This window comes from Ornithorhynchus anatinus, chromosome 7 (assembly GCF_004115215.2).
Source record: "Ornithorhynchus anatinus isolate Pmale09 chromosome 7, mOrnAna1.pri.v4, whole genome shotgun sequence".
NCBI classification, from domain to species: Eukaryota; Metazoa; Chordata; class Mammalia; order Monotremata; family Ornithorhynchidae; genus Ornithorhynchus; species Ornithorhynchus anatinus.
Window position 1 is genome coordinate 55,945,133 of NC_041734.1, and position 24,564 is coordinate 55,969,696.

The window sequence follows — 24,564 nt, forward strand, 5'->3', positions numbered from 1 at the left end:
CAAATGAAAGCATTTAAAAAAAAAAAGGCCACAGTCTAACGCAAGCTTGTGGGGATGGCAGAACTTGTTTAGATAAACCTGGGAAAGTTTCATGGAGGAGGCAATCTGGAGATCTAGCAGACGAGAAGGGAAACTGTTTCTGCAATAACACGGATAACGCATGAGGAAAGATTTGAGGAGGGGGGTGTCAGTTTTGTGGACAGATTGTTTGGGGGAGGGGGAGGTGGGACAAAGAAAGAAGGGAGCCAAGGGAGAAGGGACTTCAGTAACCAGCACCTCAATCCGGGGTTGTCCGATTTACACGTCTGCAAAACGACAGTGAATATAACTCATCTCCAAAAAGTTACATACAGGCAAATCCTCCGGATGCTACAAACCTGATTGACTTCACTGATTACTCAAAGCACACTATTCCTCCTTACTGCGCTAAAAGTAGTTACAGATTGAAAGGCTTCTCTTTTCCAGAGTGCCGTGAACTTTGAAGTTTTCTTTCTGAGATTCTAGTTTAGTTTTAATCGAATGTGTTACAAATCAACTAGCCCTGAAATCAATAGAAGCTTAGCGTGTCAAGAGATCTACGAACAACAATAAACAGAACGCTATGAGAGGCAAGAGTTCTGTCACCAAGAGTTACAAGTTTCACAATGCGACTTCACCATCCATCCCACTGATCCAGAGCTTTATTAGAAGTCCTTCTGTATCCCAAAGGATACTCCTTCCAAGTGTCCAACACTATTCAGGGACACTTTTTTTTAATTAAAAAAAAAAATCAAAGAAGCCAAATGCCTGAGTCACACCATAAAGTGTTACTATTACGCACAATGAGCCAATAACTTTAATAGCCCAAGATCTCAAACCGAAAGAGTGGACGAGCCTAGCATACGACTGGCAGATTTTAAAACATTTTACAGAAAGCTTTAGCCCAAGTACGCTGGCAGCAATCAAAAGCCGGTAATTTGCATCCTGTGTAATCATAAAACCTTGAAACCAACATGGCCAGCCCCCCCAAAAATAGCCTTACACAAACAAGGGCCAAATTGTAGGTCTGGAAGAGCCTGCCACTTCATTTAACCCCACTTGATTAGAAGGAAACTGGGAAGGAATTTACCTCACCCTCTTCTGTTCCAGTAAAACAAACTCTCCGATAATCCAAGGGTGGATCCCAGAGACCGACATGTAAAGTGAAGGGAAAGTGTGGGGAGGGAGTGGGGGTGAAAAAAAAGGGCCAGGTTGCACTTCGAGGGGGTATTTGGTCACCTCGGTATTATTGCTGCAAATTCCTGAAGCATTTCCAATACGGGGGGGGAGCATCTGGGGGGAGAAAAGATTTTGTTTTGTTCTGTTTTGCTTTGCTGTCTCCCCCGTTTAGACTGTGAGCCCATTATTGGGCAGGAGTTGTCTCTATCTGTTGCTGAATTGTCCACTCCAAGCGCTTGGTCCAGTGCTCTGCACATAGTAAGCGCTCAATAAATACGATTGAATGAGTGAATGAAAGGAAAGTGTGATGAAGAGGGCCGAGTGGCCCCTGAGATGAGTCGATATTTGATGCAAAGGTTGGATTGGGGGAATTCTATTCTGGATGCTGAATTTCCTGGCCTTCCTCCTCCTCCTCCTTTACAGGAAAGGGCCCCCTGCCTAAAACACGGCTCACAGCTCGGGACCTTGTTACCACAACAAATGGACAAAGATTTGGCCGAGACGTGGCGACGGTATTTCTGATTTTTTGTTCCTCGTCAAGAGGAGGCCTCCTTCCCTCCTCCCCATCCTCTTCAACCCAGGTCCCTTTTGGGTCGCAACCGGGCAGACGAGGCCTGTAAAGGCAGGCTTCTCAAAAAAAAAAAAAAAAAAGTCCTGTCCTCAAGAGAAAGGAAAGGTCTGTCATTCTGAAACACGCCTGGGCTGCACGAATTATTCTGAAATACGCCTGGGCTGCACCAACACACTCTGGGCGCCGGTCAATTAATATGTGTAGCCCCTTTCCAAAGGAGGGAACGTGAAGCGGAGTGTTTACCCCCCTCCTCCGAGGCACCACTTCCTCATCTCCAACTATCTGTGAGCCCGTTGTTGGGCAAGGATGGTCTCTATCTGTTGCTGAATTGTCCACTCCAAGCGCTTAGTCCAGTGCTCTGCACAGAGTAGGCGCTCAAGAAATACGATTGAATAAATGAATGAGTGGTTTTGCTGTCTCCCCCGTTTGGACTCCCCCGTTGTCTTATCTGTTTATCTTTATCTGTTGCCGAATTGTCCCATCCAAGAGCTTAGTCCAGTGCTCTGCACAGAGTAGGTGCTCAAGAAATACGATTGAATAATCCACGATGCACGGGCTGCCCCGGGGTGAAGGGTCGGGGGAGGGGGAGGGACTCGGATCCGTCGATCGATGGGATTGCGTTCACTCATTCAATAGTATTTATTGAGTGCTTACTATATGCAGAGCACTGGACTAAGTGCTTGGAATGGACAATTCGGAATTTATTTGGGGAGGGATTTATTTACTTGGGTAGCGGGGGGTCAGGGCGCTGTCCTGGGCGGGGACGACGGGAAGATGGTCCCCTTTTTTGTTTTCTTCCTGCAAATTCCCGAAGCATTTCCAATACGGGGGGGGGGGGGGGGGGGGGCAAATGGGGGAGGAAAAGATTTTGTTTTGCTTTGCTGTCTCCCCCGTTTAGACTGTGAGCCCGTTATTGGGAAGGGACGGTCTCTCTCTGTTCCCAACTGCCCATTCCAAGCGCTTAGTCCAGTGCTTCGCACCTAGTAAGCACTCAATAAATACGACTGAATGAGTGAATGCGAGGAAAGTGTGATGAAGAGGGCCGAGCGGCCCCCTGGATGAGTCATTCATTCAATCGTATTTATTGGGCGCTTACTAGGTGCACAGCACTGGACTACGCGCTTGGAATGGACGATTGGGCAATAGAGACCATCCCGGCCCAATGACGGGCTCACAGTCTAAACGGGGGAGAGAGACAACAAAACAGAACAAGTGGACAGGCATCACTACCACCAAAATAGATTAATTCATTCAATCGTATTTACTGAGCGCTTACTCTGTGCAGAGCACTGCACTAAGCGCTTGGAATGGACAAATGGGCAACAGAGTGAGATCATCCCACCGCAAAGACGGGCTCCAAAGTCTCATCGGGGGAGACAGACAGCAAAACAGAACAAGTAGAGAGGCATCACTACCGCCAAAATAGATTAATTCACTCAATCGTATTTATTGAGCGCTTACTCTGTGCAGAGCACTGCACTAAGCGCTTGGAATGGACAAATGGGCAACAGAGAGAGGCCATCCCAGCCCAAAGACGGGCTCCAAAGTCTCATCGGGGGAGAGAGACAACAAAACAGAACAAGTGGACAGGCATCACTACCACCAAAATAGATTAATTCACTCAATCGTATTTATTGAGCGCTTACTCTGTGCAGAGCGCTGCACTAAGCGCTTGGAATGGACAAATGGGCAACAGAGAGAGGCCATCCCAGCCCAAAGACGGGCTCCAAAGTCTCATCGGGGGAGACAGACAGCAAAACAGAACAAGTAGCCAGTACCACCAAAACAGATTCATTCATTCAATCCTATTTACTGAGCGCTTACTCTGCGCAGAGCGCTGCGCTAAGCGCTTGGAATGGACAAATGGGCAACAGAGAGAGACCATCCCGGCCCAACGCCGGGCAGAGAACAAAAACAAGCCCCCTTCATCAAGACAAACAGGATCCAGGGGTCGCGCACCTCTAAAGAAAATCACCGGGGGGGGGGGGGATGAATAATCTATAAAACGAGCAGAGTGCTGAGTCGACAAGGCAAAAGAGGAAGGGGCCGCGGGTGCGGTGGGAGGGAGGCGCAGGCCCCGATGGCGGCCCCCGCACTCACCGCCGGTGGGTCTGGTTCTCAGCCGCGCGCCGGGGCCGGGGCCGGGGCCGGGGCCGGGGCCGGGGCCGGGGCTGGGGCCGCCGCCGCCGCCGCCGCCGGGACTGGAGATGCGGGGCCCCGCCGCCGGCTCATCATACCCCCGCCCTCGCCGGCCCCCGGAGCCGCCGCCTCGCCGCCCGTCCCGCCGGCGGCGGCCGCAGGACCAGCAGGACCAGCCGCAGCAGCAGCAGCAGCAGCAGCCGCCCGCGCTCCTCCGGCCGCCTTCCCCGCCAGGCGCGACCAGCCGAGCGCCGAGCGCCGGCCCAGCCCCGCCGGGCCCCGCCCACCCCGCCGGGCCCCGGCCAATCCCGAGCCGCGGCCGGGCTCCGGCCCGCGTCACCGCCAGGCGCCGCCAGACGAGCGCCGAGCGCCGCCCCCCGCCCTCCGAGCCCCGCCCACCCCGCCGCGCCCCAACCAATGGCCGGCCTGACACCGCCCTCGCGCCGCCCACACGGCCGGAAGTGACCCCCGCCGCCGCCGCCATGATGCTCCCTGAGGAGGCCCGGGCCTCCACGCCTCACCCCCGGCCCCGACCCCTTTAGTCACGCATTTCTTCCTCGATAGTACTTATTGAGCGCTTACTATGTGCAGAGCACCGTACTAAGCGCTTGGAATGGACAGTTCGGCAACAAAGACGGGCTCCCAGTCTAATCGGGGGAGGCAAACAGCAGAGCCAAACAGAACAAAAAAACAAGACGACATTATCACAATAAATAAAGTCAAGGGGATGTACATCTCATTAACAATAAATAGGGTAATAAAATATATTTATTGAGTGTTTACTACGTGCAGAGCACTGGACTAAGCGCCTGGAGTGGACATGTTGACAACAGACCATCCCTCAGTGGCTCAGTGGAAAGAACCCGGGTTTAGGAGTCAGAGGTCATAGGTTCGAATCCCCGCTCTGCCACTAGTCAGCTGGGTGACTGTGGGCAAGTCACTTCACTTCTCTGGGCCTCAATGACCTCATCTGTAAAATGGGGATTAAGACTGAGCCTCACATGGGACAACCTGATTACCCTGTATCTATCCCAGCGCTTAGAACAGTGCTCTGCACATTGTAAGCGCTTAACAAATACCAACATTATCCCTGCCCAACAATGAGCTCACAATCTAAATGGGGAGACAAGACAGCAAAACAAAACAGTGGGGTGGGGTCATTCATTCAGTGGTAATAATAATAATGATAATAATAGTGGTATTAAACGCTTACTATGGGCAAAGCACTGTTCTAAGCACTGGAGGGGATATAAGATGATCAAGTTGTCCCACGTGAGGCTCACAGTCTTTATCCCCATTTTACAGATGAGGTAGCTGAGGCCCAGAGAAGTGAAGTGACTTGCCCAAAGTCACACAGCTGATAATTGGTGGAGCCGGGATTAGAACCCATGACCTCTGACTCCCAAGCCTAGGCTCTTTCCACTGAGCCATGCTCCCTTCGCCACGCTGCTTCTCTTGAGCGCTTACTGTGTACAGACCACTGTACTAAGCACTTGGAATGAGCAATTATTCAACAGAGACAATCCCTGCCCAATAACAAGCTCACAGTCTAAATGGGGGAAACAGACAACAAAATAAAACAGTGGGGTGGAGTCATTCATTCATTCAGTCGTAATGATAGTAATAATGGTGATATTAAGCACTTACTATGTGCCAAGCACTGTTCTAAGCTCCAGGGGGCTGGGGGGAATAAGGTGATCAAGTTGTCCCAAATAGGTCTCACAGTCTTTATCCCCATTTTGCAGATGAGGTAACTCAGGCACAGAGAAGTGAAGTGACTTGCCCAAAGTCACACGGCTGAAAATTGGCAGAGCTGGAATTAGAACCCATGACCTCTGACTCCCAAGCCCAGGCTCTTTCCATTGAGCCACGCTGTTTCTCTTGAGCGCTTACTGTGTGCAGAGTACTGTACTAAGCACTTGGAATGGACAATTTGGCCACAGATAAGAGACCAACCCTGCCCAACAATGGGGGCCCCAGTCTAAATGGGGGACAGACACAAGACAAAACAGTGGGGTGGGGTCATTTATTCACAGATGAGAAGCAGCGTGGCTCACTGGAAAGAGCACGGGCTTTGGAGTCAGAGGTCATGGGTTCGAACCCCGGCTCTACCACTTGTCAGCTGTGTGACTTTGGGCAAGTCACTTAACTTCTCGGTGCCTCAGTTACCTCATCTGTAAAATGGGGATTAAGACTGTGAGCCCCACGTGGGACAACCTGATTCCCCTGTGTCTACCCCAGCGCTTAGAACAGTGCTCGGCACATAGTAAGCGCTTAACAAATACCAACATTATTTATTTATTCATTCAATCGTATTTATTCAATAGTATTTATTGAGTGCTTACTATGTGCAGAGCACTGTACTAAGCACTTGGTGAGCACTTACTATGTGCAGAGCACTATACTAAGCGCTTGGCACTGTACTAAGCACTTGATAACGATGGTATTTATTAAGCACTTACTATGTGCCAAGCACTACTCTGAGCGGTGGGGCTGAAGCGAGGTAATCAGGTTGTTCCACGTGGGGCTCACAGTCTTCATCCCCATTTTACAGATGAGGTCATTGAGGCACAGAGAAGTGAAGTGACTCGCCCAAAGTCTCACAGCTGACAAGTGGTGGATCTGGATTCGAACCCATGACCTCTGACTCCCGAGCCCATGCGCTTTCCGCTAAAACGTGTTGAGCGCTCACTGTGTGCAGAGTACTGTACTAACCTATTAGAATGTACGATTCAGCAACAGAGACAATCCCTGCCCAACAATGAGCTCACAGTCTAAACAGGGGAGACAGACAACAAAACAAAACAGTGAGGGGGAGTCATCCCTTCATTCAATCATATTTATTTCATTCAATTGTATTTGTTGAGCGCTTACTGTGTGCAAAGCACTGTACTAAGTGCTTGGACTGTACAATTTGGCAACAGATAGAGACAATCACTGCCCACAACGGGCTCACATTCTAAACGGGGGAGACAGACAAAACAAAACAAGTAGTCAGGCATCAATACCATCAGGATAAATAGAATCATAGATACATATAAACATCATTAATAAAATAGAGTAATAAATAATATATACAAGTTTGCACAAGTGCTGTGGGGAGGGGAAGAGGATAGAGCAGAGGGAGGAAGGAGGGGCAGAGGGATAGGGAAGGCTTAATCTGGGAAGGCCTCCTGGAGGAGGTGAGCTCTCAGTAGGGCTTGGAAGAGGGGAAGAGAATTAGTTTGGCGGATGTGAGGAGGGAGGGCATTCCAGGACAGCGGTAGGACGTGGGCCAGGGGTCGATGGCGGGACAGGTGGGAACGAGGCCCAGTGAGGAGGTGAGCGGCACCACAGGAGCGGAGTGTACGGGGTGGGCTGTAGAAGGAGAGAAGGGAGGTGAGGTAGGAGGGGGCAAGGTGACTGAGAGCTTTGAAGCCAAGAGTGAGGGGGTTTTGTTTCATGCGATGGTCGATAGGCAACTTGTCCGCTGTGGGACCTGGGGCAAGCCACTTAGCTACTCTGCACGCCGGTTACCTCATCTGTAAAATGGGGATTGAGGCTGTGGCCCCACATGGGACAACCTGATTACCTTGTAATAATAATAATGGTATTTGTTGAGTGATTACTATGTGCTGTTCTAATCAGGTCGTAATCAGGTTGTCCTACCCCAGCGCTTAGAACAGGGCCTGGCACATAGTAAGCGCTTAACAAATATCATTGTTGTTACTATTATTATTTGACATCACATTAGGACAACACCACAGTTGTGACATCATCACCACACATTAGGACAACACCACAGTTGTGACATCATCACCACACACACTCACACATATACGTCAGCATCCCATGTCGTATTTAGGTACCACAAGCCATCAGACAGAGCTGCTGAGGCTGGGGAGGGGAGGAGAAAGGAATGGGGTTTATGTGCCGAGGGCCCAATCCCCGCAGAGGTGACCTAAGCACCAGGCGGGCTTGTTAGTAATTGCCGCATTTGTTAAGTACTTACTCTATGCCGAGCACTTACTAAGCGCTAGGGTGGATTCAATCAAATCGGGTCGGACACAGTTCCGGGCTCACGGTCTTAATCCCCATTTGAGGGACGAGGAAACTGTGGCATAGAGAAGTGAAGTGACTTGCCCAAGGTCACCCACAAGACAAGTGACAGAGCCGGGATCAGAACTCACGACCTTCTGACTCCCAGGCCCGTGCTCTATCTACTACGCCATGTCGCTTCCCTGGTTGTTGACAGGTTGTTGACAGGTTGCTGTTTGTGCTCTCCTCAGAGATTCAATTACAGACATAAAAGAAGCTGATGTACTACAGTAGGCCCTTGTGGTGAAAGGATATTGTAATCCAAGTGAAAGAGTGGGAGGAGGAGGAACTCTTAGCTCATGCCTCAGGAGCCCCTGAGGGTCATCAAAATGTGTCATCTACTGAAACTCTGGAGGAAGGGAGGAAGACCAAGGCAACTGCTCGGAACCTCCTGGTTTGGGATTAAAAGTGGTCATGAAAGCTTTCCTCTCGCCACTCTGATACTTGCCGAGAAAGTCACAAGACAGACAAGTCCTGCAATAAGCCCCCACCCACTTCAGCTTCTGCAAACCCGCCCTCTCGCACCCCCGCCCCCAACCCCCGGCGTCCATCAACCGGGGCACCAGGAAAATTGGTTGTGTTCAAGAGGTGAGACTGTAACACACCATCCTGTATTAAAAACAAACAAGCCAAAAAAAACCAAAAAACTGGTTCTGACTCAGTTGCCCTTATTGGGTTCCTCTTCCCCTGCGATGGGTACCAGGAACAGTTGGCAATGCCCTAACCACCTTTCCCTAGCTATGCCTTTGCCGGTCAGTGTCCCAAATAAAGATACACTGAAAGGGTTACACTGAATCTAATTAGAAAGCATTTTGGTCTCTCTTTGGCTTAATAGTAAAGGGGGAGGTCCCTTTTTCCATGAAACAGGAAAGTTTATTCTCTGGGGAGTCCTGGGTTAGTTAAAGTGTCCACTCCCTTGAGACAGTCTGTTTGTTTGCTCTTGTAGGACTTCCTCCTCAGTGTTTGGGAAATCTGAAATAGGGGAGGGACACAGAGTGCTCCACTCTTGATCTCAGCTGGGGTGACTGTGGACTTGGGGAGTGAGCGGAAATGCCCCTTTTCTCCCTCTTTGACCTGTCCTGGAATATTCTCAGTCAATCTTCGAGCCACATCTACAAGATAACAAATAAAGTTGGGGTTTGGCAGTTACCCTGTTAATTTGATCAACGTAGTAAGCCAGACTGGAAATTCAGACCCCAAAGTTAACGTAAGCTCCTAAATGAGAGAGTCCATGTATTTTCCTCTTACTTTAGGCTCCCTATGCTCTCTGCACACACTGAATGGCTGCATTCAGAAAACACGTTAAAAAAGTGGATTTTTACCTGAATATTCTGTTTGGCTTGTCCACAATGATCAAATTAAAATGGTATTTATCGGACACATACTGAACGCAAGGCACTGTTCTAAGCTTTTGAAGTACAACAGATAGAAACACAAAAATGTTTCCTGTCCACAGGAAGCTTATTTACAGATGGATAATTACGAGAATAATCAAGATTCTCTATTTATTTTCTGCCTTATAGACCCAGAGAGAGGAGAGAGAGAGAGAAGGAAAAGCGAGAAGGGGGGAGAGGAGAAAAGACAAAGAGGAAGAGAGAACATCATTTGGCTTCTTGATTCAAATAACCCTAGACAGAGGCAGTAAACATAATGCTGAAGTGGAACAGCTCTTGCTGAGGAAATGTTTTAACAAAGTGGCAGAGGTCGAGTGCTCAGAGAGCTTGAGAAGAGTTAAAAAAAACTCCTGCTTTCTCTGTATGAGACTCCCCCACTGATTGTGTTGTGTGATTCCTTGGTAAAGTACCCCTCTGGCTCAGGAACATAACCTCTACAGTGACCCCAAGTTCCTAAGCCATTGTTTTGTTGTTTCCTCCACCTCTTCTCTGTTGGAGGTAGTAGGGGAATTTTATCCTGAACACCAGTAGCCCTTTTCTAACCCCTTCCTACGGGCCTTCTTTATTTTTATAGAGTCGTCTCTAGTGACCAAACAATAGGTCCAACCCTATCGATCTGACGAGCCCAAGATGTACCCAACGATCAGACAGCGCTTGCCCCCCAGTCAAAGGCTCTCAGGGCCAGTCTCCTTCCACCTCATCCCAGTTTCCCCACAACATTGTTTCTTCTAAATTTTCTCCCTTCAGATGCTAATCTTTGCTTTTCCTGCACTAACCAGACTAAACAAGGGTGTTTTTCACTCCCTGACTCATAGCCATTACCTCCATTCTTCCCCCATACCTACCTCTAACTTTCCGCTTTCTACTGCCACAAATCAATCAGTGGTACTTACTGAGTCTTTAGCACTGTACACTAAGCGCTTGGGAGAGTACATGTAAGCTTGTTATGGGCAGGGAATGTGTCTGTTGTGTTGTATTCTCCCAAGCACTTAGTACAGTGCTTTGCACACAGTAAGCGCACAATAAATATGATTGATTGATTGATTGATTGATTAATACAACAGTTATTAGTGTGTCCAAAGCACCGTACTAAGCACTTGGGAGAGTTCAATGTGAAAATAAACAGACACATTCCCTGCCCACAACGAGCTTACGTTCTAGAGGGGGAGAGAGACATTACTATAAATAAATTACAGATATGCCCATTAATGCTGTGGGGCTGGGATGGGGGATGAATAAAGGGAGCAAATCAGGGTGACACAGAAGGGAGTACGAGGGGATGACAGGAAGGCTTAATCAGGAAAGGTCAGGAGATACGTGCCCTGTTTAGACTGTGAGCCCGTTAATGGGCGGGGATTGTCTCTATCTGTCGCCGAATTGGACATTCCAAGCACTTAGTACCATGCTCTGCACATAGTAAGTGCTCAATAAATACTATTGAATGAATAATGAGCTTACAATCTTGAGACCACCTTGTTAAAGAAGCTGCTAATTTGTATGTTCCGTGTAACTCTCCTTCCCATCCATCTGGAGTCTTGTCTGGCATGATCTACCCAGGTGGGCCAAGCCCAGGCCAGTGTAGTCAAAGTCTGGTTTCAAATTTGTGGTTGGAGATGGATGGGACTTGAAGCAAAAAATGGTGAAACAAACACCTCTGGGATTGGGGGAGAGGACAAAGCTTTGGCACTGAATCGTGGTCCATCTATTAATAATTAAGGCATTTATTAAGCCAACCCAATGGGGGTAGATAAAAGATTATAAGAATGGACCCAGTCCCTATCCCACTCGGGGCTCACAATTTATTTCACCCCCATTTTACAGATGAGGAAACAGAGGCTAAAAGTGGCTCCCTAACTGCTCAAGTAGGATAGTGGCAGGGCTGGGACTCGCACAGGGGTCTCCTGACTCCCCATCCCAGGCTCTTTCCACTAGGTCATGCTGCCCCCCAATCCACTCTCTCAAATCCCCCCACTGGGCTTGGGTAGTCTTGCCTGGGTCTGACACTTCCCAGAAACCTTCAAAATAATTAAGAAGCTAATAAAATTTGAAGCCCTGGGTCTGTCCAGTGACAATTCAATTTGATTTAAATGTCATAATTGAGTTAACATTGTATAAAGACCCCTGTCCAGAAGGGTCCTTATTCCCAGCTGTGAAGTTTAACCTGATTTTTTCATTCTGCATTCTTGTCATCCATCTCCATTAAATATAGCATGAACTAGTTTTGGTGGGAACATTCTCCTCTCTGGCCTCTTTCTGGGTTACTGTCTGGAAATCTCAGGAAAGGTTTGTCTGTGGTTGGTAGAATGGGTGGACAGTAGTGGGCTTTCCCTCTTCCAGGGAAAATAATAATACTAATAATAATGAAAATGGTATATAAGTGTTTACTAGATGCCAGGCACTATACTAAGCACTGAGGCAGAAAGAGATAGGTCAGACGGGGTTCCTGGCCTACATAGGGCTCATAATCTAAGGGGGAGGGAGAACAGGTTTTTAATCCCCTTTTTATAGGTGAGGAAACTGAAGTACAGAGACATTAAATGACTTGTCCAAGGTCAAACAGCAGCCAAGTGGCAGAGCTGGGATTAGAACCCACGTCTCCAGAATCCCAGGCCCATGATCTTTCCAGTGGAAACCACAGACTGTGGCTCAACTCAATGTGGGGCTTTGTCGGGGGCCAGTAACAGCCCTCACCCTTTCGAGTAGAGGAGAAAGAGGTCTCTTCCCAGGGTCTCCTGGCTGGTGAGGATCAGTTGAGTATATTTTTGAGTCTGTAGGCTTCTTTTCCTTAAAGAGCTTTGAGCCTTTACAGACTGAAATCTAGACGGAATCTAGTTCTTGCTAAGAACCTGAGTCTATTTCTCTTTGCTGTGTCTCTTTGCCTTTGGTCTCTTCATCGTGTCTCTCCCTTGCTCTGGTAGCGCCCGAGCAGGCTGGATGTGTAGCCTGGCCCAAATCCCAAATCCAGACCAACTTCTGCCACTTCAGATTCCCCTTGATCTAATTCAACCTTCTCTTCTGGTCAGTCAATCGATCACTGATATTTATTGAGGGCTTACCTGGTGCACAGCACTGTGCCAAGCACTTGGGAGAGTACAATGCAATAGAGTTGGTAGAGTTTACAGTCTACAAGGGGATGCTCAGCAACACTACTTTTCCTGTGTCATTGATTCCCACACCCTCAACACCCAACAATTCTTGCAGAACTTTAACTCCCTCCTCAAGTCTCGAATGTCCCCAAATCCCCCTCTCTAACCCCTGATGACCTCCCCAACTCCTTTTTTATTTTACAAAAGAGATACCATCAGACATGAACTCCCCTCACTGCCCCAATACCTCATACTTCCATATCCTCTTTCTTCTCCTCCCCAGCTGCCTCTAAAGAGGACTCCCACTTGCTCTCAAAATCTACCCTCTCAACCTGTGCCCTGAATCCCATCTCCTCTCATCTCTTAAAAACTCTTGTTCCTTTCCTCACTGCCATCTTCAACCTTTCACTCTCGGTTGGCTCCTTCCCTTCTTCTTTCAAAGAGCCTCGAGGCTCTCGTACTAAAATAAGATTTATTGCCCTACCTCCCTGCTCCCATTCCTGTCTAAAATTCTCACAAAGGATGTATACCCCTACTGTTTTCACTTCTCCTTTCCACCAACACACTTCTTGACCCATTATGACCATGATTTCCCACATTTCACTGCACCGAAAGACCACACTTCTCCAAGTTCACCAATGATCTTTCAGCCAGATCCAGTGGGCTCTACTTACCTTCATCCTCTGCGACCCCCCTGACACCTTTGACACCGTCGATCACTCCCTATTCCTAGAAATGCTGTCTCCCCCCTGGTTTCACTAACTCTGTACTCTCCTTGTTCTTCCCCTACCGCTCCAACTGCTCTAATCAGTCCCATTCACTGGCTCTTCTTTCACCTCTCACCCCCAACTGTGGGGGTCCCATGAAGCTATGCTCTGAGGTCCTTACCTTTTCCTTGCTCTACACTCACTCTCAGAGAGCCCATCCACTCACACAGCTTTAACTAACACTTCTATTTGACGGACAACTTTGTCTTCTTAAAGAGCCCCTACCACACTCCTGCTAGATAATCTTGCATTTCCTCAGGTCCCCAGGTTCTCACCACACTGATGCCTCATGGACACCTTACGCTGAACTCTTCAACTTCCCTTCTAAACCTGCTCCTTCCCCTAACTTCCTCCTCTTTGCTGGAAACACCACTCTCCTTCTGTCCCAGAAGCCCACAATCTAGGTATCATCTTTGACCACTAGCTTTTAACCTTCACATTCAGCCTGCCACTTCTCTCTGTATGGTAGTTCCGTAGTTCACCTCTTATTTTCTTCCTAAACAGCCACCACCCTGGTTGAACCTTTCATCCTCTCCTACTTAAATTATGATATCAGCCACCTCACTGGCCACTCTGCCCCCAGTCTCTCCTCTCTTCCTTTTATACTACACTCTTCAGCCTACTTCACTTTCCTAAGGTGTCATTCTGCCCACATCTCTCTCTTCCTCAAAAACTTCCAGTGGCTACTCATGCTTCAAGGCTTTCCACCAATTCTCTTACTAATCTGCCCTCAACCCACACCGCTCTCCAGCCCTCAATCTATGCCCCTCCCACACAACCATGTCCCTCAACACTCAATCGTATTTGTTGTGTGCTTATTGTGTGTAGATCACTGTACTAAGAACTTGGGAGAGTACAATACAACAGAATTAGCAGACACGACCCCTGCCCATCATGAGCTAACTAGCTCTGGCTCTTGCTCTCTTATCAATCATCAGTGATATTTATTGAGCATTTACTCTGGGCAGAGAACTGTACTAAACACTGTGGAAAGTATATTACAATAGAGTGGTTGATACGATCATTGCCTACAAGGAGCTTACAGTCTAGAGGGAGAGACAGATATTGAAATAAATTACAGATGGGGGTAACAGCTGAGTATAAGGCTATGTATATTCATTCATTCAATAGTATTTATTGAGCGCTTACTATGTGCAGAGCACTGTACTAAGCGCTTGGGATGAACAAGTCGGCAACAGATAGAGACAGTCCCTGCCGTTTGACGGGCTTACAGTCTAATCGGGGGAGACGGACAGACAAGAACAATGGCACTAAACAGCGTCAAGGGGAAGAACATCTCATAAAAACAATGGCAACTAAATAGAATGAAGGCGATGTACAATTCATTAACAAAATAAATAGGGTAACGAAAATATATACAGTTGAGCGGACGGGTACGGTGCTGTGGGGATGGGAAGGGAGAGGTGGAGGAGCAGAGGGAAAAGGGGAAAATGAGGCTTTAGCTGCGGAGAGGTAAAGGGGGGATGGCAGAGGGAGTAGAGGGGGAAGAGGAGCTCAGTCTGGGAAGGCCTCTTGGAGGAGGTGATTTTTAAGTAAGGTTTTGAAGAGGGAAAGAGAATCAGTTTGGCGGAGGTGAGGAGGGAGGGCGTTCCAGGACCGCGGGAGGACGTGACCCAGGGGTCGACGGCGGGATAGGCGAGACCGAGGGACGGCGAGGAGGTGGGCGGCAGAGGAGCGGAGCGTGAGGGGTGGGCGGTAGAAAGAGAGAAGGGAGGAGAGGTAGGAAGGGGCAAGGTGATGGAGAGCCTTGAAGCCTAGAGTGAGGAGTTTTTGTTTGGAGCGGAGGTCGATAGGCAACCACTGGAGTTGTTTAAGAAGGGGAGTGACATGCCCAGATCGTTTCTGCAGGAAGATGAGCCGGGCAGCGGAGTGAAGAATAGACCGGAGCGGGGCGAGAGAGGAGGAAGGGAGGTCAGAGAGAAGGCTGACACAGTAGTCTAGCCGGGATATAACGAGAGCCCGTAACAGTAAGGTAGCCGTTTGGGTGGAGAGGAAAGGGTGGATCTTGGCGATATTGTAGAGGTGAAACCGGCAGGTCTTGGTAACGGATAGGATGTGTGGGGTGAACGAGAGGGACGAGTCAAGGATGACACCGAGATTGCGGGCCTGCGGGACGGGAAGGATGGTCGTGCCATCCACGGTGATGGAGAAGTCTGGCAGCGGACCGGGCTTGGGAGGGAAGATGAGGAGCTCAGTCTTGCTCATGTTGAGTTTTAGGTGGCGGGCCGACATCCAGGTGGAGACGTCCCGGAGGCAGGAGGAGATGCGAGCCTGAAGGGAGGGGGAGAGGACAGGGGCGGAGATGTAGATCTGCGTGTCATCTGCGTAGAGATGGTAGTCAAAGCCGTGAGAGCGGATGAGTTCACCGAGGGAGTGAGTGTAAATGGAGAACAGAAGAGGGCCAAGAACTGACCCTTGAGGAACTCCAACAGTTAAAGGATGGGAGGGGGAGGAGGCTCCAGCGTAGGAGACCGAGAATGATCGGCCAGAGAGGTAAGAGGAGAACCGGGAGAGGACAGAGTCCGTGAAGCCAAGGTGAGATAAGGTATGGAGGAGGAGGGGATGGTCGACAGTGTCAAAGGCAGCAGAGAGGTCAAGGAGGATCAGAATGGAGTAGGAGCCATTGGATTTGGCAAGAAGGAGGTCATGGGTGACCTTAGAGAGAGCAGTCTCGGTAGAGTGGAGGGGACGGAAGCCAGATTGGAGGGGGTCTAGGAGAGAATGGGAGTTAAGGAATTCTAGGCATCGATTGTAGACGACTCGTTCTAAGATTTTGGAAAGGAAGGGTAGTAGGGAGATAGGACGATAACTGGAGGGGGAAGTGGGGTCAAGAGCGGGTTTTTTTAGGATGGGGGAGACGTGGGCGTGTTTGAAGGCAGAGGGGAAGGAGCCCTTGGAGATTGAGTGGTTAAAAATAGAAGTTAAGGAAGGGAGGAGGGCAGGGGCGATGGTTTTAAGAAGGTGAGAGGGAATGGGGTCCGAGGCGCAGGTGGAGGGGGTGGCACTTGCGAGGAGGGAGGAGATCTCCTCTGGGGATACTGCAGGGAAGGATGGGAAAGTAGGGGAGGGGGTTGTTGGGGGGGAGGGGAGAGGCGGAAGGGTGACTTTGTGTTGTAGGGTTGAGGGACGAACGAACTGGAACTCCCACCCACTTCAAACGTACCAGACCAGTTTTCTCCATCTTCAAAGTCCTCCTAAAATCCTATCTTCTTCAGGAGGCATTTCCTGATTAAATTTCTATTCCTCAGGTAATATTCCCCCAGCCATTACCTCGGTACTTATATAGGAAAGCAGAGTGACCTACTGGAAAGAACCCGGGGCCTGAAAGTCAGAGAAACTGAGTTGTAATCTCAGATCTGCCAAATGCCTGCTATGTGACCTTGGTCAAATCACTTAACTTCTGTGTCTCGGCTCCTGATCTGTAAAATGGGGGTTTAATACCTGTTCGCTCTCCTACTTAGACTGTGAGCCCTGTGTCCAGTTTGGTTATTCTGTATCCATCCCAGCCCAGTCCAGTTTAGTACAGAAGCAGCGTGGCTCAGTGGAAAGAGCACGGGCTTAGGAGTCAGAGGTCATGGGTTCTAATCCCGGCTCCGCCACCTGTCAACTCTGTGACACTGGGCAAGTCATTTAACTTCTCAGTGCCTCCATTACCTCATCTGTAAAATGGGGATTGAGACTGTGAGCCTCACGTGGGACAACCTGATTACCCTGTATCTACCCCAGCGCTTAGAAAAGTGCGTGGCACATAGTAAGCACTTAACAAATACCAACTTTATTTATTACAGTGCATGTCACATAACAAATACCCCAGTTATTATTTGTGGACATAGAGGGCTACCCCAGGTTCTGACCACCCCACAGCACATGCAGCCTGGGGATAAATCCTGCACTGTATGCTGACCTTCCTCCGCTCACGTGCTCCCCAAAGTTACACCCAGCCGCAGTAGGTAAGTCCCCCGCGCTCTCTCTCTGTTCCCAGTAGCTTTTGTTCCCTGCTCCTCCCCCGCCTCATCAGTCCCTCCTCACTCCCATGTATCCTTTTTCCTTGGTTTAAACTGTAATGACAATAACAGCTGTTGTTGTGGCTGCTGCTGCAAGTCATCAGTCAAGACATCAGGGGTTTTTTATTGAGCACTTATTACTAAGCGCTCGGGAGACATGTTGGGAGACAGGGTTGGTCGACATGTTCATCAGTCAACGGTATTGATTGAGCACTCTTTCGGCTCTTGGAAGAGTACGATACAATAGAGTCAGCAGGCATATTCCTTGCCAAAAGGGAGCTTACAATCTAGAAGGGGAGAGATATTAAAATAAATTTTAATATTTAGGGGGAATGGGTGAGTATAAGGATATCTAATTAAGTGTTGTGGGGGTGGGGTGAATATCGAGAGCTTAAAGGATAAGGGTCCTCTCAGGATGGCTTCTGGAGAGTTTCCAATACTCTACCAGTCTCGGCTAAGAGAGGGGGAGTCAAGCCGAGGCCTACCCATTCCATTCCTAGCTTGGGCAGTGGCTGGCGAGTGAAAGGCAATCAAGTCAAAACTCACCTGTGCTGGGCAGCAGCGGCCTGGGAGAGAGTCAAAGGCTGATTTTGAAATTTACTGCGCGGAAGAAGGCAGTGATAAACCACGTCTTTATTTTTACCAAGGAAACTCTACGCATCCACTACCCGAGCGATCGCAGATGGAGGTGGGGCATTTTGGGAGAAATGTGTCTATGGAGTCGCTACGGGTCAGAAACAACTCGACAGAGTAAGACAAGACAAGGGATTCAGATCCAGGTACAGAGGTGAGGCAGAAGGGAGGGCAAATAGGAGAAAGGAGGACCTGGTAAGGTAAGACCTCTTGGAGATGATGTGATTTCACTAGATTGACAACACCTTGAGGGTAGGGATCATGTCTACTAACGCTATTGTATTGTACTCTGACTTAATACAATGCTCTGCACAGAGCAAGCACTCAGTAAATACCACTGATTGAATAACTGATCGGCTGTAGCCTCATCTCTCGGCCAAAGACCGAGAAATAGGGATGGGGCCTCTGGGAAGGAGGTGCAGTACCCACCCCAGCCAACCCTTCCCACCCGAGCCCAGCCCTGACCTTGTCCCCATGGCTTTTGCATATCACAGCTGCAGCAACATTTGTTACAATGATGAACGTGTAAACGCAGCAAAGAAAACCGGGGCCGGGGAGGGCTGGGCCAAAATGGAGGAAACAAGGGAGGCCAGCTTTGAGTTCAGGGTTGGGGTGGGGGGAGCACGGAAACATTTGCAGGGCCATTGTCATGTAAGGGGCAGGTTCTCAAGGGTTCCCCACTGATTGCCTGTTAAGACGAGCGGAAAATGTACCTCAGAGTACAACCATCCATGATGCAACCACGTTTTCAAGGATCAGAACCTGGATGTACTGTGGGGTCCACCCAAATTAATTTACAAACTCTTCTATTTAAACACCTATTTATCCACTTCGTCACCTGTCCATTCTTGTTTTCCTTCTAAGAGTAGTTTTGTGTCTACAATAATAATAATTATGGTATTTAAGTGCTTACTATAATAATGTTGATAATAATAATATTATTAATAGAGAAGCAGTGTGGCTCAGTGGAAAGAGCACGGGCTTTGGAGTCAGAGGTCATGGGTTCAAATCCCAGCTCGGCCATTTGTCAGCTGTGTGACTTTGGGCAAGTCACTTCACTTCTCGGTGCCTCAGTTCCCTCATCTGTAAAATGGGGATTAAGACTGTGAGCCCCATGTGGGACAACCTGATTCCCCTGTGTCTACCCCAGCGCTTAGAACAGTGCTCGGCACATAGTAAGCGCTTAACAAATACTAACATTATTATTATTAATAATAATGATGGCATTTGTTAAGCACTTACTATGTGCCAAGCACTGTTCTAAGCACTGGGATGGACACAAGGTGATCGGGTTGGACACGGTCCCCGTGCCATGAGGGACTCACAGTCTCAATCTCCATTTTACAGATGAGGTAACTGAGGTAGAGAGAAGTGAAGTGACTTGCCCAAAGTCACACAGCGGACAAGTGGCAGAGCCGGGATTAGAGCCCACATCCTTTGACTCTATCTTCTCATGTAGATCGTTAGATCTTTGAAGCAGGGACTGTGCCTTTTACCTCTATTGTGTTTTCCCAAGCACTTGGTATAGCACTCAGCAGGCCCCCAGGAAATGTGATTATTGATAGATTGAACCCCACTCACTCATCATAGTTACAGTTCTGTTAAGCGCTAACTGTGTGCCAAGCATCTTACTAAGTGCTGGGGTGGGGCAAAATACGCTTAGTTCGGCCACGCTGTATGTTTTCACTACATGATACTGCTAGAACATTGTTGGGGAATTAGAAAACGTTCATTTGACAATGCGAGCCTGTTGGGATATAGAGGCAGAAAAAATGGCATGTGCCCACAAACACAGCATTAAACACCGCGAGTCCTAATGAGTGTTTTCCATAAGACAGAGTTCTGCAAGAACGCCACCCCTGTGTTATGGGAGAACGGAGTGTAATTAGATGCAGTAGTTGTTTCATACAATTTAAGGGGTGGGGAGAGGCAGGTTCTATTATCTCCATTTTACAGATAGGAAACTGGCCCAGTGAGATTAAGTGCCTTACCCAAGGTCAATCAGTAGGCAAATGGCAGAGCTGGGATCCGAACACAGACCTCCTTGCTTTTACCACTAACCCCAACAAGTGTTCAGTGGCTCACAGTTAAAGGGGGCACTTGTGATGTCTAGTAAATGTGTGCTCCATTGTAATAATAATAATAGTGGTATTTGTTAAGCACTTACTATGTGCCAGGCACTGTACTAAGCATTGGGGTAGACAAAGCAAATAGGGTTGGACACAGTCCCTGCCTCACATGAGGCTCAAAGTCTCAAACCCCATTTCACAGATGAAGTTACTGAGGCACAGAAAAGTTTAGTGACTTGCCCAAGGTCATACAGCAGGCAAGTGGTGGGGCCAGGATTAGTACCCATGGCCTTCTGACTCCCCAGGCCTGTGCTCCATCCATTATGCCAGGCTGCTTGTAGAAAGTGTCTTGTTCTTGATAAAGCATTAGTCCAGGGGAAGCCAAACTGACGGCACAAGTCTCAGGTGGCTCTTCTTCACTTGCCTTGTGGCTACTAATTGTTTGGCAGTGGCTTCAGCCCTCTCCGTGGCACTCTGATTCTGGCCAGGGAAGGGTGGGGTCCTGGCCCACTGTTGCCCCAGCCTGCTACTTAAACTACCTCTTGCTCACAGCCACCCCCTACTCCCCAACCCTCCTGGGTTCGCTTGTTCGCCCTCCTCCAATCCCCTCCCTCTCTCCCCTCACCAGTATACCTGCTTGCCATTCTGCCAAAACAATTTTATCTTGATAATAATGATGGCATTTGCTAGGCACTTACTATGTGCCAAGCACTGTTCTAAGCACTGTTATCTGCAGCTCTTGGCCACATTATGCTTTTGGTTTGCAACTGGCTCTTCAGTTCATGAGGCTTGGCCACCCCTGCTCAAATCTATAATTCTAAAATGGGAAGGAGATAGACTACTCAAGGGAAACCTCTTTTGAAATGGCAATCAGTTTGGTTTTTTAAAACTCTCCTTTCTCTATAAAGTGAGCAAGAGTGCTCTTTGGAGTCACTGCCTTTTGGAATGAAGGATGAGGCTCTCCTAACCCCAGCACAGTATCCTAAACCCAATCAATCAATGGTATTTATTGAACGCTTAATGGGGGCAGAGCACCTGTACTAAGTACTTGGAAGAGGCCAATGCAAGAGTTAGTAGATGTGTTCCCTGCCCATAAGGAACTTACAGACTCTAAATGGGGAGACAGACATTAAAATAAACTATGGACATCAAAATGAATTATGGACACATCCATAATTGGGGTGAGATAAACATCAAGTGCTTCAAGTACATCAAGTACAGTGGTAAGTGCTTAGTATAGTGTTCTGCACACAGTAAGCGCTTAATAAATACGATTGAATGAATGAATAAAAGCCTACATCGGGAGTATCCACCACATGGCCCACTTGACTGAGTGCAGTCTGCCTGAGATTTTTAGCAAAAAAAAAATAGTTTTCCCTAATTACCTAGCACAGTTGAACAACTAGGCCAGTGTGTCCAACCCGATTACCTTGGATCTACTGCAGTGCTTTAGACCAGTGTTTGACACCAAGTGAGCCCTTAACAAATACATTTGTTATTGTTATTATTAAAGGGAACAGATCCAAGGGCATAGACAACAGAGAAAGGAGGAGTTTAGGAGAAATGAGGGCTTAGTTGGGAAAGGCCTCTTGGAGAAGTGGTTTAAATAAGGTTTTGAAGGTGGGGAGAGCGGAGATTTGTAGAATCTGAAGCGGAAGGGAGTTCCGGGTCAGAGGAAGGACATGGGCCAGGGATCGGCGGCAAGATAGATTTAGCAGGTTGGTGTTAGGGGAGTGAAGGGTGCAGCTGAATTGTAGAAGGAAATCAGTGAGGTAAGGTAGGCGGGGGCGGGCCGATTGAGTGTTTTAAAACCAATGATAAGGAGTTTCTCATCACCTGTAACTAGAGCTGTATTCCTGACTGTCCTGTCTCCACTGAAGAAACATCTTTTCCATGAAAGAAACACACGGAGAACCACAGACATGCACACTCACACGATTTTCATCAGGCCCTTGGAAGGGAAGTGAGGAATACTGAGGTAACTGATGGCGAAACCAAGACAAGCAGGTCTGGAGCTCCCTCCTGTCCCATTAGTTGGACTGACCTTGAGTCTGTCCTGATGCCTGGTGTTTCATCAACTCACTGAGCAGCAGGAGCTTGGCTCCATCCTGGTGCCCCTTCCCAAGGGCCCGGGGAGACTCCCCCAGAAGAAAGGCTCACCCTACATGCCTCTGGTTACAATCCTGTGAACCAAGTGTCACTTGTTCAGATTATAGCCCACCGACCCGAAGAGTAGTTACAACATCAGATTTGTAGTCATGGAGGCAGCAGAGCCCTGGGAGTGGAGGAGACATGAGAAGAAGCTGCGTGGCCTCAGGGAAAGAGCAAAGGCTGGGAGTCAGGGGACCTGGGTTCTAATTCCGGCTCTGCCACTTGCTTGCTGTGTAACTTTAGGCAAGTCATTTGTCTGTGCCTCAGTTCCCTCAACTGTAAAATGGAGATTAAATGCCTGTTCTCCCTCCTACTTAAGACTGAGAGCCACATGCGGGACAGGGACTGTGTCGACCTATTTGACTTGTACCTGCCTCAGCACTTAGAATGGTGCTGGACATAGAGTAAGTGCTTGACAAATACCATAAAGAAAAAAAAGAATACTATTCATATGAAAGAGAGTGAGCACTGAGGCTCAGTCCTGGAAAAACAGGAATCAATTCCCTTTCCAGATTCACCTTCCTTCGCTTCAAGAAATTCTACGAGCACTCCTGGATTTAAAACTTTTTAAATTACAACAAATCACACTTGTAACTTTTCTAAATACAGTCCCATTTTGGTTTTAGAGCCCACCAGTTTTGACTAGACTCCTTCATTTGGCACTAGCCCTGGAGGAGTAGAATGTAGGGAGGGGCACCCGGGTGCTGAGGGGAAATGGGGAAATACATTTTAAACTTGTAAAGCGGAGGAGGGTGTGGAGAGAACGACGGGGAAGTTTAAGGAGAGCAGGGGTGGGAGGCAAGTTCCCGGATCACCAACTGGTCACCTGATCGGCAGGCAGCCTCATTCGGAAGGGTAGACATTCTTTTTACTGTTGGTGAAGTAAAAGGACTCTCGGACTCAAATATACATGCTACTGATGTCTAATTGCTTGAGGGTGTAATACTGGGAAATTTTCGGAAAAACAGGGTATCGATGAGTGTTTGCTTCACTTGGTGGGCGATGCTGGCCGTATGGCTAGGAGGAGATAAGGCCCTAGAAGTTGACGGGCCAAGCCGGGAGGCTATCGTAATTATGCTACTCACATATAATTGCTTGAGTATGTAATACTGGGAAATTCTGGGAAAAATAGGGTATCTGACCTTGGTTCCAGGACCAATCCCCCATTTGCAACACTGGCCCTATGACAAAACTGGTTTCCACTTTCAATGTTTGGACTTAGGATGTGATGTTCAGGAATCAGTTATGTGGTAAGTGGGCAGACAGCCTCTGCTGACTGTCCCACAATCCCAAGAGGCCCCAAGGAATAGGGGTAAAGCCCTCCAATTCCATCACATTCCTCTCCTCCCTGGGGCACCACTGGCTCAGGGCCCAAAGTATGGCCTTCAACCAAGCACAACTCCGGGAAACCCTGTGTCAGCTGGCATAGCAACACCAATCGTCCCTCGTCCCTACGGGGTCCCTGCGATAACCTCCCGGCTTGACCCATTGGCTTCTAGGGCCTTATCTCCTCCTTGCCATACGGCTAGTGTCGTCGGCCAAGGGAACCAAACACTCATCGAGAGCAGAGCAGGTCCCTGGCCTGGGCAGTGAGTCAGGCCAGTAGTAGGCTCCAGGGGAAAGGCTGTCCCCTGTCCCCAATAGATGAGCTCCAATTTGGGGGTCACGGCCTCCAGGTGAGAGGGTACAGCTCCTAACTAAAAACAGGACCCCCTTGTGCCCCTACACCTTCACCCCAGAACAATTTCCTTCTAGTTGGGAAACCCGTGACCATGTTGAGCCTTATCAGCGCTGGGCCTCCTGGGCCCCGGCGCCTCTCCTGCCGCCTAGACTTCCCCGATAGCGTGGTATCCACGCCTTCCCATTTGTCTGTTGACGACTCGGCTGAGGTATTACAAGAGGGCCAGAGGGGGAATTACGACAAGCTCCTCGCTTCCCTTCTGGCCCGAAAGCTCCTTGGAAAGCAGACTGTCCGTGTACAGAGCATCCTGCTCCATCCAAGAGGCCAAGGGGGCAGCAAGCATCACAGTCCCTTGAACAATCGGAAGAATGTCTGGCAGAACATTCGGCTTTTTCGCAGCTCTATTCCTGCCAAGTAACTGGGGCCTCGGGATGGGCCGGGAAGCCCCGCAGGGCAGCCACGTTTCACCGTTATCACCCACACCCAAAACTTCCCTGCCCGACAAGGGGAGAAACATCGGAAGTCCAGCCCGTCAGCAGGTGGGTCAGGAGCGTGACCTGAATCCCCAGCGCCCACGGAATCTACACCTTGCCGTTTCATAGCCTTCTCCTCTTTCCCGTCGAGAAGTGAGAAACGGCTTGTCTGGGGACACGGCAAACCAGGGACAGGCGGGATTGGAAAGTGAGGCCCCTCTAGGCCACTGCTGCTTAACTCTTTCTCACCAAGAAGCCATCCTGCCTTCTCACGCGGGGGCGGAGGAGCAGAAGGGAGGGA

At 48.9% G+C, this 24,564-nt stretch overlaps 1 protein-coding gene across 3 annotated transcripts in view; it reads right to left on the reverse strand.

Moving 5' to 3' along the window:
• Positions 1-3,933, reverse strand: part of HIPK1 (homeodomain interacting protein kinase 1) — a 52,036-nt gene extending 48,103 nt beyond the window's left edge. For all 3 annotated transcript variants that reach the window (XM_029068978.1, XM_039912547.1, XM_029068975.1), the window contains exon 1: positions 3,869-3,933. The gene's annotated coding sequence lies outside the window, so the exon portion shown is untranslated. The remainder of the gene's footprint in view (positions 1-3,868) is intronic.
• Positions 3,934-24,564: the final 20,631 nt, after the last annotated feature.